The 22153-nt window shown below is 45.7% G+C and overlaps 8 non-coding genes across 8 annotated transcripts; all 8 read left to right on the forward strand.

Moving 5' to 3' along the window:
• The first annotated feature begins 1229 nt into the window (after window positions 1-1229).
• On the forward strand, window positions 1230-1302 carry trnav-cac (transfer RNA valine (anticodon CAC)). The gene has a single exon. It is a non-coding gene; the product is annotated as a tRNA-Val (tRNA).
• A 4129-nt stretch (window positions 1303-5431) lies between these two features.
• On the forward strand, window positions 5432-5504 carry trnav-cac (transfer RNA valine (anticodon CAC)). Its single transcript has one exon. It is a non-coding gene; the product is annotated as a tRNA-Val (tRNA).
• A 4126-nt stretch (window positions 5505-9630) lies between these two features.
• On the forward strand, window positions 9631-9703 carry trnav-cac (transfer RNA valine (anticodon CAC)). The gene has a single exon. It is a non-coding gene; the product is annotated as a tRNA-Val (tRNA).
• Window positions 9704-16040: 6337 nt separating this feature from the next.
• trnav-cac (transfer RNA valine (anticodon CAC)) lies at window positions 16041-16113 on the forward strand. The gene has a single exon. It is a non-coding gene; the product is annotated as a tRNA-Val (tRNA).
• Window positions 16114-18023: 1910 nt separating this feature from the next.
• trnav-uac (transfer RNA valine (anticodon UAC)) lies at window positions 18024-18096 on the forward strand. The gene has a single exon. It is a non-coding gene; the product is annotated as a tRNA-Val (tRNA).
• A 1454-nt stretch (window positions 18097-19550) lies between these two features.
• trnar-acg (transfer RNA arginine (anticodon ACG)) lies at window positions 19551-19623 on the forward strand. Its single transcript has one exon. It is a non-coding gene; the product is annotated as a tRNA-Arg (tRNA).
• Window positions 19624-20530: 907 nt separating this feature from the next.
• On the forward strand, window positions 20531-20603 carry trnav-uac (transfer RNA valine (anticodon UAC)). Its single transcript has one exon. It is a non-coding gene; the product is annotated as a tRNA-Val (tRNA).
• Window positions 20604-22058: 1455 nt separating this feature from the next.
• On the forward strand, window positions 22059-22131 carry trnar-acg (transfer RNA arginine (anticodon ACG)). The gene has a single exon. It is a non-coding gene; the product is annotated as a tRNA-Arg (tRNA).
• The last annotated feature ends 22 nt before the right edge of the window (window positions 22132-22153 follow it).

Raw genomic sequence — 22153 nt, forward strand, 5'->3', positions numbered from 1 at the left:
GACAAATGCAACTTACTGCGGATGCTTCATTCTGAAACAAAAACAGAACATACTGGACAATCTCAGCAGGACTGACAGCCTCTGTGGAGCGAGATGGCAGCGGTCGTTCCGGGCCTGGGTGACTCTTTGTCAAAGCTGGAGAACTGGAAATGGGGTCAGATTCAGACTAATGTGGATGGGGCGGGGTTGGCGTGCCCGATTGGGCCTCGATAGAGTGGTCAGCAATAGGTGGAAAATGACGAAAATGTCTCGGACAGAAAGAAAAAGGGAATGTAAATGAGGCTAATCACGGCTAACAAAGGTGCTGATCGTGGCGCCTCAAGAGATCAGAATATGTTAATAGCAGAACAAAGTAAGCAGTGTGTCAGCGAACAATTGGCCACAGGGATCAGATTGCTCAAGTAGGATGGTATGGGCTGGGGGGAGGGGGGCAATGCTGAGGGTAAAACATACCAATGGAAGGAATGCAAATAACTTGATGGAAATAAACAGATGGTGGAGGGAGAAGAGAGATTACACAGTCTGATGTTGTTGAACTGAATAAAATGAAACATACAGAGAGCTGCCTGAATCTACTGGAATAAGTCAATAGAGGTAAGTGAATGTCCACACATAGACAAGCTTTTAGACAATGTCGCGATTGTCTCGCGAACCTATTGGTTCCCTGCTGTGTGAGCTCAGCTTCTCAAAGCAAACCCAATGTGAATGAATCCCGCCGAATGAGCCGCATAGAAATGAAGAAAACATATCGCCTGACCAACAGAAAACGTTATCAAAGGGCTCGTCCGGGATTCGAACCCGGACCTCCCGCAAGTTTCGCAATCGAGACACCCAAAGCGAGAATCATACTCCTAGACCAACGAGCCGCGGAACTGGCACAGAAGCACGCTGTTATAGCCATCGAAAGTTGATCCAACATCTGCGGAAGATACTGGAACAACTCAGCGAGTCAGGCGGGATTTGTCGACAGGACAACAAAGCTCGTCTTTCACCATCACCTTTCATTAAAACCGGGACGGGTTAGAAATGTCGGACGTTTTAACCAAGTCAAATCCCGGTGGGAGCAAACAGAACAACAGGAAAGCGCTCTGACAGGGTGCAAGTCAGGAGAGATTAAATGAGAAAAGGCAGTCGTCTTGTAATAAGTGTCCTAGCCTCTCAGCCTCACCATGCGAATCTGCAGCAGCACAGTGAGGTTGCACATTGTACACGTACGTGGATTGCCAGCTGTTTCTGTAGTGTAGTGGTTATCACATTCGCCTCACACGCGAAAGGTCCCCGGTTCGAAACCGGGCAGAAACATCTCGTACTACCAGGTTAGTCTGTTGCTGACTACAGCCGCAATCTCATAACTGGTCTTCATCACCGAGGAATAGCAAAATGCATGCACCCGTATGGTTGTGGTTATTTTCGAAAGCCCTGCCTTCTCAATTTAACTTCCACTTCAAGCAAAACATAACTTATCTTCAGGTCTGTAAATTTCGATTCCTGATTGTTTTCTAAGTTGAGACATCGGTTTTAAAGAAACGGCTGTCTTCTTGTCATAAGTGACATGGCCTCTCAGACGAACCTTGAGAAGCTGCAGCAACACAGTGAGGTTGAACATTGCATAAGTCCATTGATTACTGCACCGCCAGCGGTTTCTGTAGTGTAGTGGTTAGCACATTCCCGTAACATGCGAAAGGTCCCCGGGGCCATACCGGGTAGAAACATCAAGTGCTTCTCATGTTGTGTGAGGAATGTTTGCACAAAGTACTTTTGTTCCCCCATCTCGTATGTTCGAGGATTATGAGGTTTAGTCTCTCATGAGCCACTAAAATAAATTCCACATTAAGTCACAAGCACTGAATTTTCGACAGGCAATGAGAAGAAAAGGACCTTCCTATTTTGGATATTCGGAGCTAGTTCATCCACAACAGAATTTCATGCATTTACAAATGCAGATAAACATACTTATTCACCATCTCAAACATGTCTAAATAAACGACAAATGCAACTTACTGCGGATGCTTCATTCTGAAACAAAAACAGAACATACTGGACAATCTCAGCAGGACTGACAGCCTCTGTGGAGCGAGATGGCAGCGGTCGTTCCGGGCCTGGGTGACTCTTTGTCAAAGCTGGAGAACTGGAAATGGGGTCAGATTCAGACTAATGTGGATGGGGCGGGGTTGGCGTGCCCTATTGGGCCTCGATAGAGTGGTCAGCAATAGGTGGAAAATGACGAAAATGTCTCGGACAGAAAGAAAAAGGGAATGTAAATGAGGCTAATCAAGGCTAACAAAGGTGCTGATAGTGGCGCCTCAAGAGATCAGAATGTGTTAATAGCAGAACAAAGTAAGCAGTGTGTCAGCGAACAATTGGCGACAGGGTTGCTCAAGTAGGATGGTATGGGCTGGGGGGAGGGGGGCAATGCTGAGGGTAAAACATACCAATGGAAGGAATGAAAATAACTTGATGGAAATAAAGAGATGGTGGAGGGAGAAGAGAGATTACACAGTCTGATGTTGTTGAACTGAATAAAATGAAACATACAGAGAGCTGCCTGAATCAACTGGAATTAGTCAATAGAGGTAAGTGAATGTCATACCCCTAGACCAACGAGCCCCGGGAACGTAACAGAAGCACGCTGTTATTGCCATCGAAAGTCGATCTAACATCTGCGGAAAATACTGGAACAACTCAGCGAGTCAGGCGGGATTTGTCGACAGGACAACAAAGCTCGTCTTTCACCATCACCTTTCATTAAAACCGGGGAAGGTTAGAAATGTCGGACGTTTTAACCAAGCCAAATCCTGGTGGGAGCAAACAGAACAACAGGAAAGCGGTCTGACAGGGTGCAAGTCAGGAGAGATTAAATGAGAAAAGGCCTAGGGTTCCCTGGCCACAGAGTGAGGTGAGCATCGAATGAGAGAATAATTACACCACAGTATGAGGCCATTCTAGCCGCTGTGTCTGTGCCAGCTCTCAACAACTACCGCCCGGATACAAAGAAGAAGTGGAAACAAGATTCAAACCCAAATCTGCGATGGAAGTACACACAGAATGGGGGCAGCATTTACAGTGTGAGACTGTTGCACACACTATGAGTGTGCAAGCTGTATTGAGCCCAGTGGAAAGATGCGCTGCTGTTCCTCGAGTGTTTGTTGAGCTTCTTTGGAACATTTCAGGAGGCCGAGGTCCGGGAGGTCAGCGTTAAGATGCAGCTCTCCAGTCAGTTCAATTCTCCACTTTGGCTCTGTGGATTAGATGGGTCACGTCCCTGTGAAGTTAACGCAGATCATGTTAAGTTCGATCTAATTTCTACATCTTGTGGTTTTATATGTTGAAACATCTGCTTTGAAAGAAACAGCAGTCGTCTTGTAATAAGTGGCCTGGCCTCTCAGCCTCACCATGCGAATCTGCAGCAACACAGTGAGGTTGCACATTGTACACGTCCGTTGATTTCCATCTGTTTCTATAGTGTAGTGGTTATCACATTCGCCTAACACGCGAAAAGTTCGAAACCGAGCAGAAAGTTCTCGTACTTCCAGTTTAGTCTGTTGCTGACTATTGCCGCAATCTCGTAACTGGTCTTCATCAACGAGGAATAGCAAAATGCATGCACCCGTATGGTTGTGGTTATTTTCGAAAGCCCTGCCTTCTCAATTTAACTTCCACTTCAAGCAAAACATAACTTATCTTCAGGTCTGTAAATTTCGATTCCTGATTGTTTTCTAAGTTGAGACATCGGTTTTAAAGAAACGGATGTCTTCTTGTAATAAGTGACATGGCCTCTCAGACGAACCATGAGAATCTGCAGCAACACAGTGAGGTTGAACACTGCACAAGTCCATTGATTACTGCACCGCCAGCGGTTTCTGTAGTGTAGTGGTTAGCACATTCCCCTAACATGCGAAAGGTCCCCGAGGCCATACCGGGTAGAAACATCAAGTGCTTCTCATGTTGTGTGAGGAATGTTTGCACAAAGTACTTTTGTTCCCCCATCTCGTATGTTCGAGGATTATGAGGTTTAGTCTCTCATGAGCCACTAAAATAAATTCCACATTAAGTCACAAGCACTGAATTTTCGACAGGCAATGAGAAGAAAAGGACCTTCTTATTTTGGATATTCGGAGCTAGTTCATCCACAACAGAATTTCATGCATTTACAAATGCAGATAAACATACTTATTCACCATCTCAAACATGTCTAAATGAACGACAAATGCAACTTACTGCGGATGCTTCATTCTGAAACAAAAACAGAACATACTGGACAATCTCAGCAGGACTGACAGCCTCTGTGGAGCGAGATGGCAGCGGTCGTTCCGGGCCTGGGTGACTCTTTGTCAAAGCTGGAGAACTGGAAATGGGGTCAGATTCAGACTAATGTGGATGGGGCGGGGTTGGCGTGCCCGATTGGGCCTCGATAGAGTGGTCAGCAATAGGTGGAAAATGACGAAAATGTCTCGGACAGAAAGAAAAAGGGAATGTAAATGAGGCTAATCAAGGCTAACAAAGGTGCTGATAGTGGCGCCTCAAGAGATCAGAATGTGTTAATAGCAGAACAAAGTAAGCAGTGTGTCAGCGAACAATTGGCCACAGGGATCAGATTGCTCAAGTAGGATGGTATGGGCTGGGGGGAGGGGGGCAATGCTGAGGGTAAAACATACCAATGGAAGGAATGCAAATAACTTGATGGAAATAAACAGATGGTGGAGGGAGAAGAGAGATTACACAGTCTGATGTTGTTGAACTGAATAAAATGAAACATACAGAGAGCTGCCTGAATCTACTGGAATAAGTCAATAGAGGTAAGTGAATGTCCACACATAGACAAGCTTTTAGACAATGTCGCGATTGTCTCGCGAACCTATTGGTTCCCTGCTGTGTGAGCTCAGCTTCTCAAAGCAAACCCAATGTGAATGAATCCCGCCGAATGAGCCGCATAGAAATGAAGAAAACATATCGCCTGACCAACAGAAAACGTTATCAAAGGGCTCGTCCGGGATTCGAACCCGGACCTCCCGCAAGTTTCGCAATCGAGACACCCAAAGCGAGAATCATACTCCTAGACCAACGAGCCGCGGAACTGGCACAGAAGCACGCTGTTATAGCCATCGAAAGTTGATCCAACATCTGCGGAAGATACTGGAACAACTCAGCGAGTCAGGCGGGATTTGTCGACAGGACAACAAAGCTCGTCTTTCACCATCACCTTTCATTAAAACCGGGACGGGTTAGAAATGTCGGACGTTTTAACCAAGTCAAATCCCGGTGGGAGCAAACAGAACAACAGGAAAGCGCTCTGACAGGGTGCAAGTCAGGAGAGATTAAATGAGAAAAGGCAGTCGTCTTGTAATAAGTGGCCTAGCCTCTCAGCCTCACCATGCGAATCTGCAGCAGCACAGTGAGGTTGCACATTGTACACGTCCGTGGATTGCCAGCTGTTTCTGTAGTGTAGTGGTTATCACATTCGCCTCACACGCGAAAGGTGCCCGGTTCGAAACCGGGCAGAAACATCTCGTACTACCAAGTTAGTCTGTTGCTGACTACAGCCGCAATCTCATAACTGGTCTTCATCACCGAGGAATAGCAAAATGCATGCACCCGTATGGTTGTGGTTATTTTCGAAAGCCCTGCCTTCTCAATTTAACTTCCACTTCAAGCAAAACATAACTTATCTTCAGGTCTGTAAATTTCGATTCCTGATTGTTTTCTAAGTTGAGACATCGGTTTTAAAGAAACGGCTGTCTTCTTGTCATAAGTGACATGGCCTCTCAGACGAACCTTGAGAAGCTGCAGCAACACAGTGAGGTTGAACATTGCATAAGTCCATTGATTACTGCACCGCCAGCGGTTTCTGTAGTGTAGTGGTTAGCACATTCCCGTAACATGAGAAAGGTCCCCGGGGCCATACCGGGTAGAAACATCAAGTGCTTCTCATGTTGTGTGAGGAATGTTTGCACAAAGTACTTTTGTTCCCCCATCTCGTATGTTCGAGGATTATGAGGTTTAGTCTCTCATGAGCCACTAAAATAAATTCCACATTAAGTCACAAGCACTGAATTTTCGACAGGCAATGAGAAGAAAAGGACCTTCCTATTTTGGATATTCGGAGCTAGTTCATCCACAACAGAATTTCATGCATTTACAAATGCAGATAAACATACTTATTCACCATCTCAAACATGTCTAAATAAACGACAAATGCAACTTACTGCGGATGCTTCATTCTGAAACAAAAACAGAACATACTGGACAATCTCAGCAGGACTGACAGCCTCTGTGGAGCGAGATGGCAGCGGTCGTTCCGGGCCTGGGTGACTCTTTGTCAAAGCTGGAGAACTGGAAATGGGGTCAGATTCAGACTAATGTGGATGGGGCGGGGTTGGCGTGCCCTATTGGGCCTCGATAGAGTGGTCAGCAATAGGTGGAAAATGACGAAAATGTCTCGGACAGAAAGAAAAAGGGAATGTAAATGAGGCTAATCAAGGCTAACAAAGGTGCTGATAGTGGCGCCTCAAGAGATCAGAATGTGTTAATAGCAGAACAAAGTAAGCAGTGTGTCAGCGAACAATTGGCGACAGGGTTGCTCAAGTAGGATGGTATGGGCTGGGGGGAGGGGGGCAATGCTGAGGGTAAAACATACCAATGGAAGGAATGAAAATAACTTGATGGAAATAAAGAGATGGTGGAGGGAGAAGAGAGATTACACAGTCTGATGTTGTTGAACTGAATAAAATGAAACATACAGAGAGCTGCCTGAATCAACTGGAATTAGTCAATAGAGGTAAGTGAATGTCATACCCCTAGACCAACGAGCCCCGGGAACGTAACAGAAGCACGCTGTTATTGCCATCGAAAGTCGATCTAACATCTGCGGAAAATACTGGAACAACTCAGCGAGTCAGGCGGGATTTGTCGACAGGACAACAAAGCTCGTCTTTCACCATCACCTTTCATTTAAACCGGGGCGGGTTAGAAATGTCGGACGTTTTAACCAAGTCAAATCCTGGTGGGAGCAAACAGAACAACAGGAAAGCGGTCTGACAGGGTGCAAGTCAGGAGAGATTAAATGAGAAAAGGCCTAGGGTTCCCTGGCCACAGAGTGAGGTGAGCATCGAATGAGAGGATAATTACACCACAGTATGAGGCCATTCTAGCCGCTGTGTCTGTGCCAGCTCTCAACAACTACCGCCCGGATACAAAGAAGAAGTGGAAACAAGATTCAAACCCAAATCTGCGATGGAAGTACACACAGAATGGGGGCAGCATTTGCAGTGTGAGACTGTTGCACACACTATGAGTGTGCAAGCTGTATTGAGCCCAGTGGAAAGATGCGCTGCTGGTCCTCGAGTGTTTGTTGAGCTTCTTTGGAACATTTCAGGAGGCCGAGGTCCGGGAGGTCAGCGTTAAGATGCAGCTCTCCAGTCAGTTCAATTCTCCACTTTGGCTCTGTGGATTAGATGGGTCACGTCCCTGTGAAGTTAACGCAGATCATGTTAAGTTCGATCTAATTTCTACATCTTGTGGTTTTATATGTTGAAACATCTGTTTTTGAAAGAAACAGCAGTCGTCTTGTAATAAGTGGCCTGGCCTCTCAGCCTCACCATGCGAATCTGCAGCAACACAGAGAGGTTGCACATTGTACACGTCCGTTGATTGCCAGCTGTTTCTGTAGTGTAGTGGTTATCACATTCGCCTAACACGCGAAAAGTTCGAAACCGAGCAGAAACTTCTCGTACTTCCAGTTTAGTCTGTTGCTGACTATTGCCGCAATCTCGTAACTGGTCTTCATCAACGAGGAATAGCAAAATGCATGCACCCGTATGGTTGTGGTTATTTTCGAAAGCCCTGCCTTCTCAATTTAACTTCCACTTCAAGCATAACTTATCTTCAGGTCTGTAAAGTTCGATTCCTGATTGTTTTATAAGTTGAGACATCGGTTTTAAAGAAACGGCTGTCTTCTTGTAATAAGTGACATGGCCTCTCAGACGAACCATGAGAATCTGCAGCAACACAGTGAGGTTGAACACTGCACAAGTCCATTGATTACTGCACCGCCAGCGGTTTCTGTAGTGTAGTGCTTAGCACATTCCCCTAACATGCGAAAGGTCCCCGAGGCCATACCGGGTAGAAACATCAAGTGCTTCTCATGTTGTGTGAGGAATGTTTGCACAAAGTACTTTTGTTCCCCCAACTCGTATGTTCGAGGATTATGAGGTTTAGTCTCTCATGAGCCACTAAAATAAATTCCACATTAAGTCACAAGCACTGAATTTTCGACAGGCAATGAGAAGAAAAGGACCTTCTTATTTTGGATATTCGGAGCTAGTTCATCCACAACAGAATTTCATGCATTTACAAATGCAGATAAACATACTTATTCACCATCTCAAACATGTCTAAATGAACGACAAATGCAACTTACTGCGGATGCTTCATTCTGAAACAAAAACAGAACATACTGGACAATCTCAGCAGGACTGACAGCCTCTGTGGAGCGAGATGGCAGCGGTCGTTCCGGGCCTGGGTGACTCTTTGTCAAAGCTGGAGAACTGGAAATGGGGTCAGATTCAGACTAATGTGGATGGGGCGGGGTTGGCGTGCCCGATTGGGCCTCGATAGAGTGGTCAGCAATAGGTGGAAAATGACGAAAATGTCTCGGACAGAAAGAAAAAGGGAATGTAAATGAGGCTAATCAAGGCTAACAAAGGTGCTGATAGTGGCGCCTCAAGAGATCAAAATGTGTTAATAGCAGAACAAAGTAAGCAGTGTGTCAGCGAACAATTGGCCACAGGGATCAGATTGCTCAAGTAGGATGGTATGGGCTGGGGGGAGGGGGGCAATGCTGAGGGTAAAACATACCAATGGAAGGAATGAAAATAACTTGATGGAAATAAACAGATGGTGGATGGAGAAGAGAGATTACACAGTCTGATGTTGTTGAACTGAATAAAATGAAACATACAGAGAGCTGCCTGAATCTACTGGAATAAGTCAATAGAGGTAAGTGAATGTCCACACATAGACAAGCTTTTAGACAATGTCGCGATTGTCTCGCGAACCTATTGGTTCCCTGCTGTGTGAGCTCAGCTTCTCAAAGCAAACTCAATGTGAATGAATCCCGCCGAATGAGCCGCATAGAAATGAAGAAAACATATCGCCTGACCAACATAAAACGTTATCAAAGGGCTCGTCCGGGATTTGAACCCGGGACCTCCCGCAAGTTTCGCAATCGAGACACCCAAAGCGAGAATCATACTCCTAGACCAACGAGCCGCGGAACTGGCACAGAAGCACGCTGTTATAGCCATCGAAAGTTGATCCAACATCTGCGGAAGATACTGGAACAACTCAGCGAGTCAGGCGGGATTTGTCGACAGGACAACAAAGCTCGTCTTTCACCATCACCTTTCATTAAAACCGGGACGGGTTAGAAATGTCGGACGTTTTAACCAAGTCAAATCCCGGTGGGAGCAAACAGAACAACAGGAAAGCGCTCTGACAGGGTGCAAGTCAGGAGAGATTAAATGAGAAAAGGCAGTCGTCTTGTAATAAGTGGCCTAGCCTCTCAGCCTCACCATGCGAATCTGCAGCAGCACAGTGAGGTTGCACATTGTACACGTCTGTGGATTGCCAGCTGTTTCTGTAGTGTAGTGGTTATCACATTCGCCTCACACGCGAAAGGTCCCCGGTTCGAAACCGGGCAGAAACATCTCGTACTACCAGGTTAGTCTGTTGCTGACTATTGCCGCAATCTCATAACTGGTCTTCATCACCGAGAAATAGCAAAATGCATGCACCTGTATGGTTGTGGTTATTTTCGAAAGCCCTGCCTTCTCAATTTAACTTCCACTTCAAGCAAAACATAACTTATCTTCAGGTCTGTAAATTTCGATTCCTGATTGTTTTCTAAGTTGAGACATCGGTTTTAAAGAAACGGCTGTCTTCTTGTCATAAGTGACATGGCCTCTCAGACGAACCATGAGAAGCTGCAGCAACACAGTGAGGTTGAACATTGCATAAGTCCATTGATTACTGCACCGCCAGCGGTTTCTGTAGTGTAGTGGTTAGCACATTCCCCTAACATGCGAAAGGTCCCCGGGGCCATACCGGGTAGAAACATCAAGTGCTTCTCATGTTGTGTGAGGAATGTTTGCACAAAGTACTTTTGTTCCCCCATCTCGTATGTTCGAGGATTATGAGGTTTAGTCTCTCATGAGCCACTAAAATAAATTCCACATTAAGTCACAAGCACTGAATTTTCGACAGGCAATGAGAAGAAAAGGACCTTCCTATTTTGGATATTCGGAGCTAGTTCATCCACAACAGAATTTCATGCATTTACAAATGCAGATAAACATACTTATTCACCATCTCAAACATGTCTAAATAAACGACAAATGCAACTTACTGCGGATGCTTCATTCTGAAACAAAAACAGAACATACTGGACAATCTCAGCAGGACTGACAGCCTCTGTGGAGCGAGATGGCAGCGGTCGTTCCGGGCCTGGGTGACTCTTTGTCAAAGCTGGAGAACTGGAAATGGGGTCAGATTCAGACTAATGTGGATGGGGCGGGGTTGGCGTGCCCGATTGGGCCTCGATAGAGTGGTCAGCAATAGGTGGAAAATGACGAAAATGTCTCGGACAGAAAGAAAAAGGGAATGTAAATGAGGCTAATCAAGGCTAACAAAGGTGCTGATAGTGGCGCCTCAAGAGATCAGAATGTGTTAATAGCAGAACAAAGTAAGCAGTGTGTCAGCGAACAATTGGCGACAGGGTTGCTCAAGTAGGATGGTATGGGCTGGGGGGAGGGGGGCAATGCTGAGGGTAAAACATACCAATGAAAGGAATGAAAATAACTTGATGGAAATAAACAGATGGTGGAGGTAGAAGAGAGATTACACAGTCTGATGTTGTTGAACTGAATAAAATGAAACATACAGAGAGCTGCCTGAATCAACTGGAATTAGTCAATAGAGGTAAGTGAATGTCATACCCCTAGACCAACGAGCCCCGGGAACGTAACAGAAGCACGCTGTTATTGCCATCGAAAGTCGATCTAACATCTGCGGAAAATACTGGAACAACTCAGCGAGTCAGGCGGGATTTGTCGACAGGACAACAAAGCTAGTCTTTCACCATCACCTTTCATTAAAACCGGGGAAGGTTAGAAATGTCGGACGTTTTAACCAAGCCAAATCCTGGTGGGAGCAAACAGAACAACAGGAAAGCGCTCTGACAGGGTGCAAGTCAGGAGAGATTAAATGAGAAAAGGCCTAGGGTTCCCTGGCCTCAGAGTGAGGTGAGCATCGAATGAGAGAATAATTACACCACAGTATGAGGCCATTCTAGCCGCTGTGTCTGTGCCAGCTCTCAACAACTACCGCCCGGATACAAAGAAGAAGTGGAAACAAGATTCAAACCCAAATCTGCGATGGAAGTACACACAGAATGGGGGCAGCATTTACAGTGTGAGACTGTTGCACACACTATGAGTGTGAAAGCTGTATTGAGCCCAGTGGAAAGATGCGCTGCTGTTCCTCGAGTGTTTGTTGAGCTTCTTTGGAACATTTCAGGAGGCCGAGGTCCGGGAGGTCAGCGTTAAGATGCAGCTCTCCAGTCAGTTCAATTCTCCACTTTGGCTCTGTGGATTAGATGGGTCACGTCCCTGTGAAGTTAACGCAGATCATGTTAAGTTCGATCTAATTTCTACATCTTGTGGTTTTATATGTTGAAACATCTGCTTTGAAAGAAACAGCAGTCGTCTTGTAATAAGTGGCCTGGCCTCTCAGCCTCACCATGCGAATCTGCAGCAACACAGTGAGGTTGCACATTGTACACGTCCGTTGATTTCCAGCTGTTTCTATAGTGTAGTGGTTATCACATTCGCCTAACACGCGAAAAGTTCGAAACCGAGCAGAAACTTCTCGTACTTCCAGTTTAGTCTGTTGCTGACTATTGCCGCAATCTCGTAACTGGTCTTCATCAACGAGGAATAGCAAAATGCATGCACCCGTATGGTTGTGGTTATTTTCGAAAGCCCTGCCTTCTCAATTTAACTTCCACTTCAAGCATAACTTATCTTCAGGTCTGTAAAGTTCGATTCCTGATTGTTTTATAAGTTGAGACATCGGTTTTAAAGAAACGGCTGTCTTCTTGTCATAAGTGACATGGCCTCTCAGACGAACCATGAGAATCTGCAGCAACACAGTGAGGTTGAACATTGCACAAGTCCATTGATTACTGCACCGCCAGCGGTTTCTGTAGTGTAGTGGTTAGCACATTCCCCTAACATGGGAAAGGTCCCCGAGGCCATACCGGGTAGAAACATCAAGTGCTTCTCATGTTGTGTGAGGAATGTTTGCACAAAGTACTTTTGTTCCCCCATCTCGTATGTTCGAGGATTATGAGGTTTAGTCTCTCATGAGCCACTAAAATAAATTCCACATTAAGTCACAAGCACTGAATTATCGACAGGCAATGAGAAGAAAAGGACCTTCTTATTTTGGACATTCGGAGCTAGTTCATCCACAACAGAATTTCATGCATTTACAAATGCAGATTAACATACTTATTCACCATCTCAAACATGTCTAAATAAACGACAAATGCAACTTACTGCGGATGCTTCATTCTGAAACAAAAACAGAACATACTGGACAATCTCAGCAGGACTGACAGCCTCTGTGGAGCGAGATGGCAGCGGTCGTTCCGGGCCTGGGTGACTCTTTGTCAAAGCTGGAGAACTGGAAATGGGGTCAGATTCAGACTAATGTGGATGGGGCGGGGTTGGCGTGCCCTATTGGGCCTCGATAGAGTGGTCAGCAATAGGTGGAAAATGACGAAAATGTCTCGGACAGAAAGAAAAAGGGAATGTAAATGAGGCTAATCAAGGCTAACAAAGGTGCTGATAGTGGCGCCTCAAGAGATCAGAATGTGTTAATAGCAGAACAAAGTAAGCAGTGTGTCAGCGAACAATTGGCGACAGGGTTGCTCAAGTAGGATGGTATGGGCTGGGGGGAGGGGGGCAATGCTGAGGGTAAAACATACCAATGGAAGGAATGAAAATAACTTGATGGAAATAAACAGATGGTGGAGGTAGAAGAGAGATTACACAGTCTGATGTTGTTGAACTGAATAAAATGAAACATACAGAGAGCTGCCTGAATCAACTGGAATTAGTCAATAGAGGTAAGTGAATGTCATATCCCTAGACCAACGAGCCCCGGGAACGTAACAGAAGCACGCTGTTATTGCCATCGAAAGTCGATCTAACATCTGCGGAAAATACTGGAACAACTCAGCGAGTCAGGCGGGATTTGTCGACAGGACAACAAAGCTCGTCTTTCACCATCACCTTTCATTAAAACCGTGGAAGGTTAGAAATGTCGGACGTTTTAACCAAGCCAAATCCTGGTGGGAGCAAACAGAACAACAGGAAAGCGGTCTGACAGGGTGCAAGTCAGGAGAGATTAAATGAGAAAAGGCCTAGGGTTCCCTGGCCACAGAGTGAGGTGAGCATCGAATGAGAGAATAATTACACCACAGTATGAGGCCATTCTAGCCGCTGTGTCTGTGCCAGCTCTCAACAACTACCGCCCGGATACAAAGAAGAAGTGGAAACAAGATTCAAACCCAAATCTGCGATGGAAGTACACACAGAATGGGGGCAGCATTTACAGTGTGAGACTGTTGCACACACTATGTGTGTGCAAGCTGTATTGAGCCCAGTGGAAAGATGCGCTGCTGTTCCTCGAGTGTTTGTTGAGCTTCTTTGGAACATTTCAGGAGGCCGAGGTCCGGGAGGTCAGCGTTAAGATGCAGCTCTCCAGTCAGTTCAATTCTCCGCTTTGGCTCTGTGGATTAGATGGGTCACGTCCCTGTGAAGTTAACGCAGATCATGTTAAGTTCGATCTAATTTCTACATCTTGTGGTTTTATATGTTGAAACATCTGCTTTTGAAAGAAACAGCAGTCGTCATGTAATAAGTGGCCTGGCCTCTCAGCCTCACCATGCGAACCTGCAGCAACACAGTGAGGTTGCACATTGTACACGTCCGTTGATTTCCAGCTGTTTCTATAGTGTAGTGGTTATCACATTCGCCTAACACGCGAAAAGTTCGAAACCGAGCAGAAACTTCTCGTACTTCCAGTTTAGTCTGTTGCTGACTATTGCCGCAATCTCGTAACTGGTCTTCATCAACGAGGAATAGCAAAATGCATGCACCCGTATGGTTGTGGTTATTTTCGAAAGCCCTGCCTTCTCAATTTAACTTCCACTTCAAGCATAACTTATCTTCAGGTCTGTAAAGTTCGATTCCTGATTGTTTTATAAGTTGAGACATCTGTTTTAAAGAAACGGCTGTCTTCTTGTAATAAGTGACATGGCCTCTCAGACGAACCATGAGAATCTGCAGCAACACAGTGAGGTTGAACATTGCACAAGTCCATTGATTACTGCACCGCCAGCGGTTTCTGTAGTGTAGTGGTTAGCACATTCCCCTAACATGGGAAAGGTCCCCGAGGCCATACCGGGTAGAAACATCAAGTGCTTCTCATGTTGTGTGAGGAATGTTTGCACAAAGTACTTTTGTTCCCCCATCTCGTATGTTCGAGGATTATGAGGTTTAGTCTCTCATGAGCCACTAAAATAAATTCCACATTAAGTCACAAGCACTGAATTTTCGACAGGCAATGAGAAGAAAAGGACCTTCTTATTTTGGACATTCAGAGCTAGTTCATCCACAACAGAATTTCATGCATTTACAAATGCAGATTAACATACTTATTCACCATCTCAAACATGTCTAAATGAACGACAAATGCAACTTATGCGGATGCTTCATTCTGAAACAAAAACAGAACATACTGGACAATCTCAGCAGGACTGACAGCCTCTGTGGAGCGAGATGGCAGCGGTCGTTCCGGGCCTGGGTGACTCTTTGTCAAAGCTGGAGAACTGGAAATGGGGTCAGATTCAGTCTAATGTGGATGGGGCGGGGTTGGCGTGCCCGATTGGGCCTCGACAGAGTGGTCAGCAATAGGTGGAAAATGACGAAAATGTCTCGGACAGAAAGAAAAAGGGAATGTAAATGAGGCTAATCAAGGCTAACAAAGGTGCTGATAGTGGCGCCTCAAGAGATCAGAATGTGTTAATAGCAGAACAAAGTAAGCAGTGTGTCAGCGAACAATTGGCCACAGGGATCAGATTGCTCAAGTAGGATGGTATGGGCTGGGGGGAGGGGGGCAATGCTGAGGGTAAAACATACCAATGGAAGGAATGAAAATAACTTGATGGAAATAAACAGATGGTGGAGGGAGAAGAGAGATTACACAGTCTGATGTTGTTGAACTGAATAAAATGAAACATACAGAGAGCTGCCTGAATCTACTGGAATAAGTCAATAGAGGTAAGTGAATGTCCACACATAGACAAGCTTTTAGACAATGTCGCGATTGTCTCGCGAACCTATTGGTTCCCTGCTGTGTGAGCCCAGCTTCTCAAAGCAAACCCAATGTGAATGAATCCCGCCGAATGAGCCGCACAGAAATGAAGAAAACATATCGCCTGACCAACAGAAAACGTTATCAAAGGGCTCGTCCGGGATTTGAACCCGGGACCTCCCGCAAGTTTCGCAATCGAGACACCCAAAGCGAGAATCATACTCCTAGACCAACGAGCCGCGGAACTGGCACAGAAGCACGCTGTTATAGCCATCGAAAGTTGATCCAACATCTGCGGAAGATACTGGAACAACTCAGCGAGTCAGGCGGGATTTGTCGACAGGACAACAAAGCTCGTCTTTCACCATCACCTTTCATTAAAACCGGGACGGGTTAGAAATGTCGGACGTTTTAACCAAGTCAAATCCCGGTGGGAGCAAACAGAACAACAGGAAAGCGCTCTGACAGGGTGCAAGTCAGGAGTGATTAAATGAGAAAAGGCAGTCGTCTTGTAATAAGTGGCCTAGCCTCTCAGCCTCACCATGCGAATCTGCAGCAGCACAGTGAGGTTACACATTGTACACGTCCGTGGATTGCCAGCTGTTTCTGTAGTGTAGTGGTTATCACATTCGCCTCACACGCGAAAGGTCCCCGGTTCGAAACCGGGCAGAAACATCTCGGGCTACCAGGTTGTTCTGTTGCTGACTTTTGCCGCAATCTCATAACTGGTCTTCATCACCGAAAAATAGCAAAATGCATGCACCCGTATGGTTGTGGTTATTTTCGAAAGCCCTGCCTTCTCAATTTAACTTCCACTTCAAGCAAAACATAACTTATCTTCAGGTCTGTAAATTTCGATTCCTGATTGTTTTCTAAGTTGAGACATCGGTTTTAAAGAAACGGCTGTCTTCTTGTCATAAGTGACATGGCCTCTCAGACGAACCATGAGAAGCTGCAGCAACACAGTGAGGTTGAACATTGCACAAGTCCATTGATTACTGCACCGCCAGCGGTTTCTGTAGTGTAGTGGTTAGCACATTCCCCTAACATGGGAAAGGTCCCCGAGGCCATACCGGGTAGAAACATCAAGTGCTTCTCATGTTGTGTGAGGAATGTTTGCACAAAGTACTTTTGTTCCCCCATCTCGTATGTTCGAGGATTATGAGGTTTAGTCTCTCATGAGCCACTAAAATAAATTCCACATTAAGTCACAAGCACTGAATTATCGACAGGCAAAGAGAAGGAAAGGACCTTCCTATTTTGGATATTCGGAGCTAGTTCATCCACAACAGAATTTCATGCATTTACAAATGCAGATAAACATACTTATTCACCATCTCAAACATGTCTAAATAAACGACAAATGTAACTTACTGCGGATGCTTCATTCTGAAACAAAAACAGAACATACTGGACAATCTCAGCAGGACTGACAGCCTCTGTGGAGCGAGATGGCAGCGGTCGTTCCGGGCCTGGGTGACTCTTTGTCAAAGCTGGAGAACTGGAAATGGGGTCAGATTCAGACTAATGTGGATGGGGCGGGGTTGGCGTGCCCTATTGGGCCTCGATAGAGTGGTCAGCAATAGGTGGAAAATGACGAAAATGTCTCGGACAGAAAGAAAAAGGGAATGTAAATGAGGCTAATCAAGGCTAACAAAGGTGCTGATAGTGGCGCCTCAAGAGATCAGAATGTGTTAATAGCAGAACAAAGTAAGCAGTGTGTCAGCGAACAATTGGCGACAGGGTTGCTCAAGTAGGATGGTATGGGCTGGCGGGAGGGGGGCAATGCTGAGGGTAAAACATACCAATGGAAGGAATGAAAATAACTTGATGGAAATAAACAGATGGTGGAGGGAGAAGAGAGATTACACAGTCTGATGTTGTTGAACTGAATAAAATGAAATATACAGAGGGCTGCCTGAATCAACTGGAATTAGTCAATAGAGGTAAGTGAATGTCATACCCCTAGACCAACGAGCCCCGGGAAAGTAACAGAAGCACGCTGTTATTGCCATCGAAAGTCGATCTAACATCTGCGGAAAATACTGGAACAACTCAGCGAGTCAGGCGGAATTTGTCGACAGGACAACAAAGCTTGTCTTTCACCATCACCTTTCATTAAAACCGGGACGGGTTAGAAATGTCGGACGTTTTAACCAAGTCAAATCCTGGTGGGAGCAAACAGAACAACAGGAAAGCGCTCTGACAGGGTGCAAGTCAGGAGAGATTAAATGAGAAAAGGCCTAGGGTTCCCTGGCCACAGAGTGAGGTGAGCATCGAATGAGAGAATAATTACACCACAGTATGAGGCCATTCCAGCCGCTGTGTCTGTGCCAGCTCTCAACAACTACCGCCCGGATACAAAGAAGAAGTGGAAACAAGATTCAAACCCAAATCTGCGATGGAAGGACACACAGAATGGGGGCAGCATTTACAGTGTGAGACTGTTGCACACACTATGAGTGTGAAAGCTGTAAGAAACAGCAGTCGTCTTGTAATAAGTGGCCTAGCCTCTCAGCCTCACCATGCGAATCTGCAGCAACACAGTGAGGTTTCACATTGTACACGTCCGCTGATTGCCAGCTGTTTCTGTAGTGTAGTGGTTATCACATTCGCCTTACACGCGAAAGGTCCCCGGTTCGAAACCGGGCAGAAACATCTCGTATTTCCAGTTTAGTCTGTTGCTGACTATTGCCGCAATCTCGTAACTGGTCTTCATCAACGAGGAATAGCAAAATGCATGCACCCGTCTGGTTGTGGTTATTTACGAAAGCCCTGCATTCTCAATTTAAGTTCCACTTCAAGCAAAACATAACTTATCTTCAGGTCTGTAAAGTTCGATTCCTGATTGTTTTATAAGTTGAGACATCGGTTTTAAAGAAACGGCTGTCTTCTTGTAATAAGTGACATGGCCTCTCAGACGAACCATGAGAATCTGCAGCAACTCAGTGAGGTTGAACATTGCACAAGTCCATTGATTACTGCACCGCCAGCGGTTTCTGCAGTGTAGTGGTTAGCACATTCCCGTAACATGCGAAAGGTCCCCGGGGCCATACCGGGTAGAAACATCAAGTGCTTCTCATGTTGTGTGAGGAATGTTTGCACAAAGTACTTGTGTTCCCCATCTCGTATGTTCGAGGATTATGCGGATTAGTCTCTCATGAGCCACTAAAATAAATTCCACATTAAGTCACAAGCACTGAATTTTCGACAGGCAATGAGAAGAAAAGGACCTTCTTATTTTGGATATTCGGAGCTAGTTCATCCACAACAGAATTTCATGCATTTACAAATGCAGATAAACATACTTATTCACCATCTCAAACATGTCTAAATGAACGACAAATGCAACTTACTGCGGATGCTTCATTCTGAAACAAAAACAGAACATACTGGACAATCTCAGCAGGACTGACAGCCTCTGTGGAGCGAGATGGCAGCGGTCGGTCCGGGTCTGGGTGACTCTTTGTCAAAGCTGGAGAACTGGAAATGGGGTCAGATTCAGACTAATGTGGATGGGGCGGGGTTGGCGTGCCCTATTGGGCCTCGATAGAGTGGTCAGCAATAGGTGGAAAATGACGAAAATGTCTCGGACAGAAAGAAAAAGGGAATGTAAATGAGGCTAATCAAGGTGCTGATAGTGGCGCCTCAAGAGATCAGAATGTGTTAATCGCAGAAAGTAAGCAGTGTGTCAGCGAACAATTGGCGACAGGGATCAGATTGCTCAAGTAGGATGGTATGGGCTGGGGGAGGGGGGCAATGCTGAGGGTAAAACATATCAATGCAAGGAATTAAAATAAGATGATGGATACAGATGGTGGAGGGGGAAGAAGCAGATGGTGGAGGGGGAAGAGAGGTTACACAGTCTGATGTTGTTGAACTGAATAAAATGAAACATACAGAGAGCTGCCTGAATCTACTGGAATAAGTCAATAGAAGTAAGTGAATATCCACACATAGACAAGCTTTTAGAAAATGTCTTGATTGTCTCGGGAACGTATTGGTTCCCTGCTGTGTGAGCTCAGCTTCTCAAAGGAAACCCAATGTGAATGAATCCCGCCGAATGCGCCACAGAGGCTCAACAAGGAATAGCAAAATGCATTCACCCGGCTGGGCCAGTGGCGCAATGGATAACGCGTCTGACTACGAATCAGGAGATTCCAGGTTCGACTCCTGGCTGGCTCGAAATTCGAACTTTTGGCGTGCGCTTTAACTCACTGGGTGGGACAGCTGATTCTTGATGCAGAGCAAAGTGAGCAGAACGTCTTCAATTCTCGTATCGAAAGTTGATCCGACATCTGCGGAAGATACTGGAACAACTCAGCGAGTCAGGCGGCATTTGTCGACAGGACAACACAGCTCGTATTTCACCATCACTTTTCATTAAAACCGGGGCGGGTTAGAAATGTCGGACGTTTTAACCAAGCCAAATCCCGGTGGGAGCAAACAGAATAACAGGAAAGCGCTCTGACAGGGTGCAAGCCAGGAGAGATTAAATGAGAAAAGGCCAAGGGTTCCCTGGCCACAGAGTGAGGTGAGAATCGAATGACAGAATAATTACACCACAGTATGAGGCCATTCCAGCCGCTGTGTCTGTGCCAGCTCTCAGCAACTACCGCCCGGATACAAAAACGAAGTGGAAACAAGATTCAAACCCAAATCTGCGATGGTAGTACACACAGAATGGGGGCAGCATTTACAGTGTGAGACGGTTGCACACACTATGAGTGTGAAAGCTGTATTGAGCCCAGTGGAAAGATGCGCTGCTGTTCCTCGAGTGTTTGTTGAGCTTCTTTGGAACATTTCAGGAGGCCGAGGTCCGGAAGGTCAGCGTTAAGATGCAGCTCTCCAGTCAGTTCAATTCTCCACTTTGGCTCTGTAGATTAGATGGGTCACGTCCCTGTGAAGTTAACGCAGATCATGTTAAGTTCGATCTAATTTCTACATCTCGTGGTTTTATATGTTGAAACATCTGTTTTTGAAAGAAACAGCAGTCGACTTGTAATAAGTGGCCTAGCCTCTCAGCCTCACCATGCGAATCTGCAGCAACACAGTGAGGTTGCACATTGTACACGTCCGTTGATTGCCAGCTGTTTCTGTAGTGTAGTGGTTATCACATTCGCCTTACACGCGAAAGGTCCCCGGTTCGAAACCGGGCAGAAACATCTCGAACTTCCAGTTTAGACTGTTGATGACTATTGCCGCAATCTCGTAACTGGTCTTCATCAACGAGGAATAGCAAAATGCATGCACCCGTCTGGTTGTGGTTATTTACGAAAGCCCTGCATTCTCAATTTAACTTCCACTTCAAGCAAAACATAACTTATCTTCAGGTCTGTAAAGTTCGATTCCTGATTGTTTTATAAGTTGAGACATCGGTTTTAAAGAAACGGCTGTCTTCTTGTAATAAGTGACATGGCCTCTCAGACGAACCATGAGAAGCTGCAGCAACACAGTGAGGTTGAACATTGCACAAGTCCAATAATTACTGCACCGCCAGCGGTTTCTGTAGTGTAGTGGTTAGCACATTCCCCTAACATGCGAAAGGTCCCCGGGGCCATACCAGGTAGAAACATCAAGTGCTTCTCATGTTGTGTGAGGAATGTTTGCACAAAGTCCTTTTGTTCCCCCATCTCGTATGTTCGAGGATTATGAGGTTTAGACTCTCATGAGCCACTAAAATAAATTCCACATTAAGTCACAAGCACTGAATTTTCGACAGGCAATGAGAAGAAAAGGACCTTCCTATTTTGGATATTCGGAGCTAGTTCATCCACAACAGAATTTCATGCATTTACAAATGCAGATAAACATACTTATTCACCATCTCAAACATGTCTAAATGAACGACAAATGCAACTTACTGCGGATGCTTCATTCTGAAACAAAAACAGAACATACTGGACAATCTCAGCAGGACTGACAGCCTCTGTGGAGCGAGATGGCAGCGGTCGTTCCGGGCCTGGGTGACTCTTTGTCAAAGCTGGAGAACTGGAAATGGGGTCAGATTCAGACTAATGTGGATGGGGCGGGGTTGGCGTGCCCTATTGGGCCTCGATAGAGTGGTCAGCAATAGGTGGAAAATGACGAAAATGTCTCGGACAGAAAGAAAAAGGGAATGTAAATGAGGCTAATCAAGGTGCTGATAGTGGCGCCTCAAGAGATCAGAATGTGTTAATCGCAGAAAGTAAGCAGTGTGTCAGCGAACAATTGGCGACAGGGATCAGATTGCTCAAGTAGGATGGTATGGGCTGGGGGAGGGGGGCAATGCTGAGGGTAAAACATATCAATGCAAGGAATTAAAATAAGATGATGGATACAGATGGTGGAGGGGGAAGAAGCAGATGGTGGAGGGGGAAGAGAGGTTACACAGTCTGATGTTGTTGAACTGAATAAAATGAAACATACAGAGAGCTGCCTGAATCTACTGGAATAAGTCAATAGAAGTAAGTGAATATCCACACATAGACAAGCTTTTAGAAAATGTCTTGATTGTCTCGGGAACGTATTGGTTCCCTGCTGTGTGAGCTCAGCTTCTCAAAGGAAACCCAATGTGAATGAATCCCGCCGAATGCGCCACAGAGGCTCAACAAGGAATAGCAAAATGCATTCACCCGGCTGGGCCAGTGGCGCAATGGATAACGCGTTTGACTACGAATCAGGAGATTCCAGGTTCGACTCCTGGCTGGCTCGGAATTCGAACTTTTGGCGTGCG

The sequence above is a fragment of the Scyliorhinus torazame genome, chromosome 5, assembly GCF_047496885.1.
Source record: "Scyliorhinus torazame isolate Kashiwa2021f chromosome 5, sScyTor2.1, whole genome shotgun sequence".
Classification (NCBI taxonomy): domain Eukaryota; kingdom Metazoa; phylum Chordata; class Chondrichthyes; order Carcharhiniformes; family Scyliorhinidae; genus Scyliorhinus; species Scyliorhinus torazame.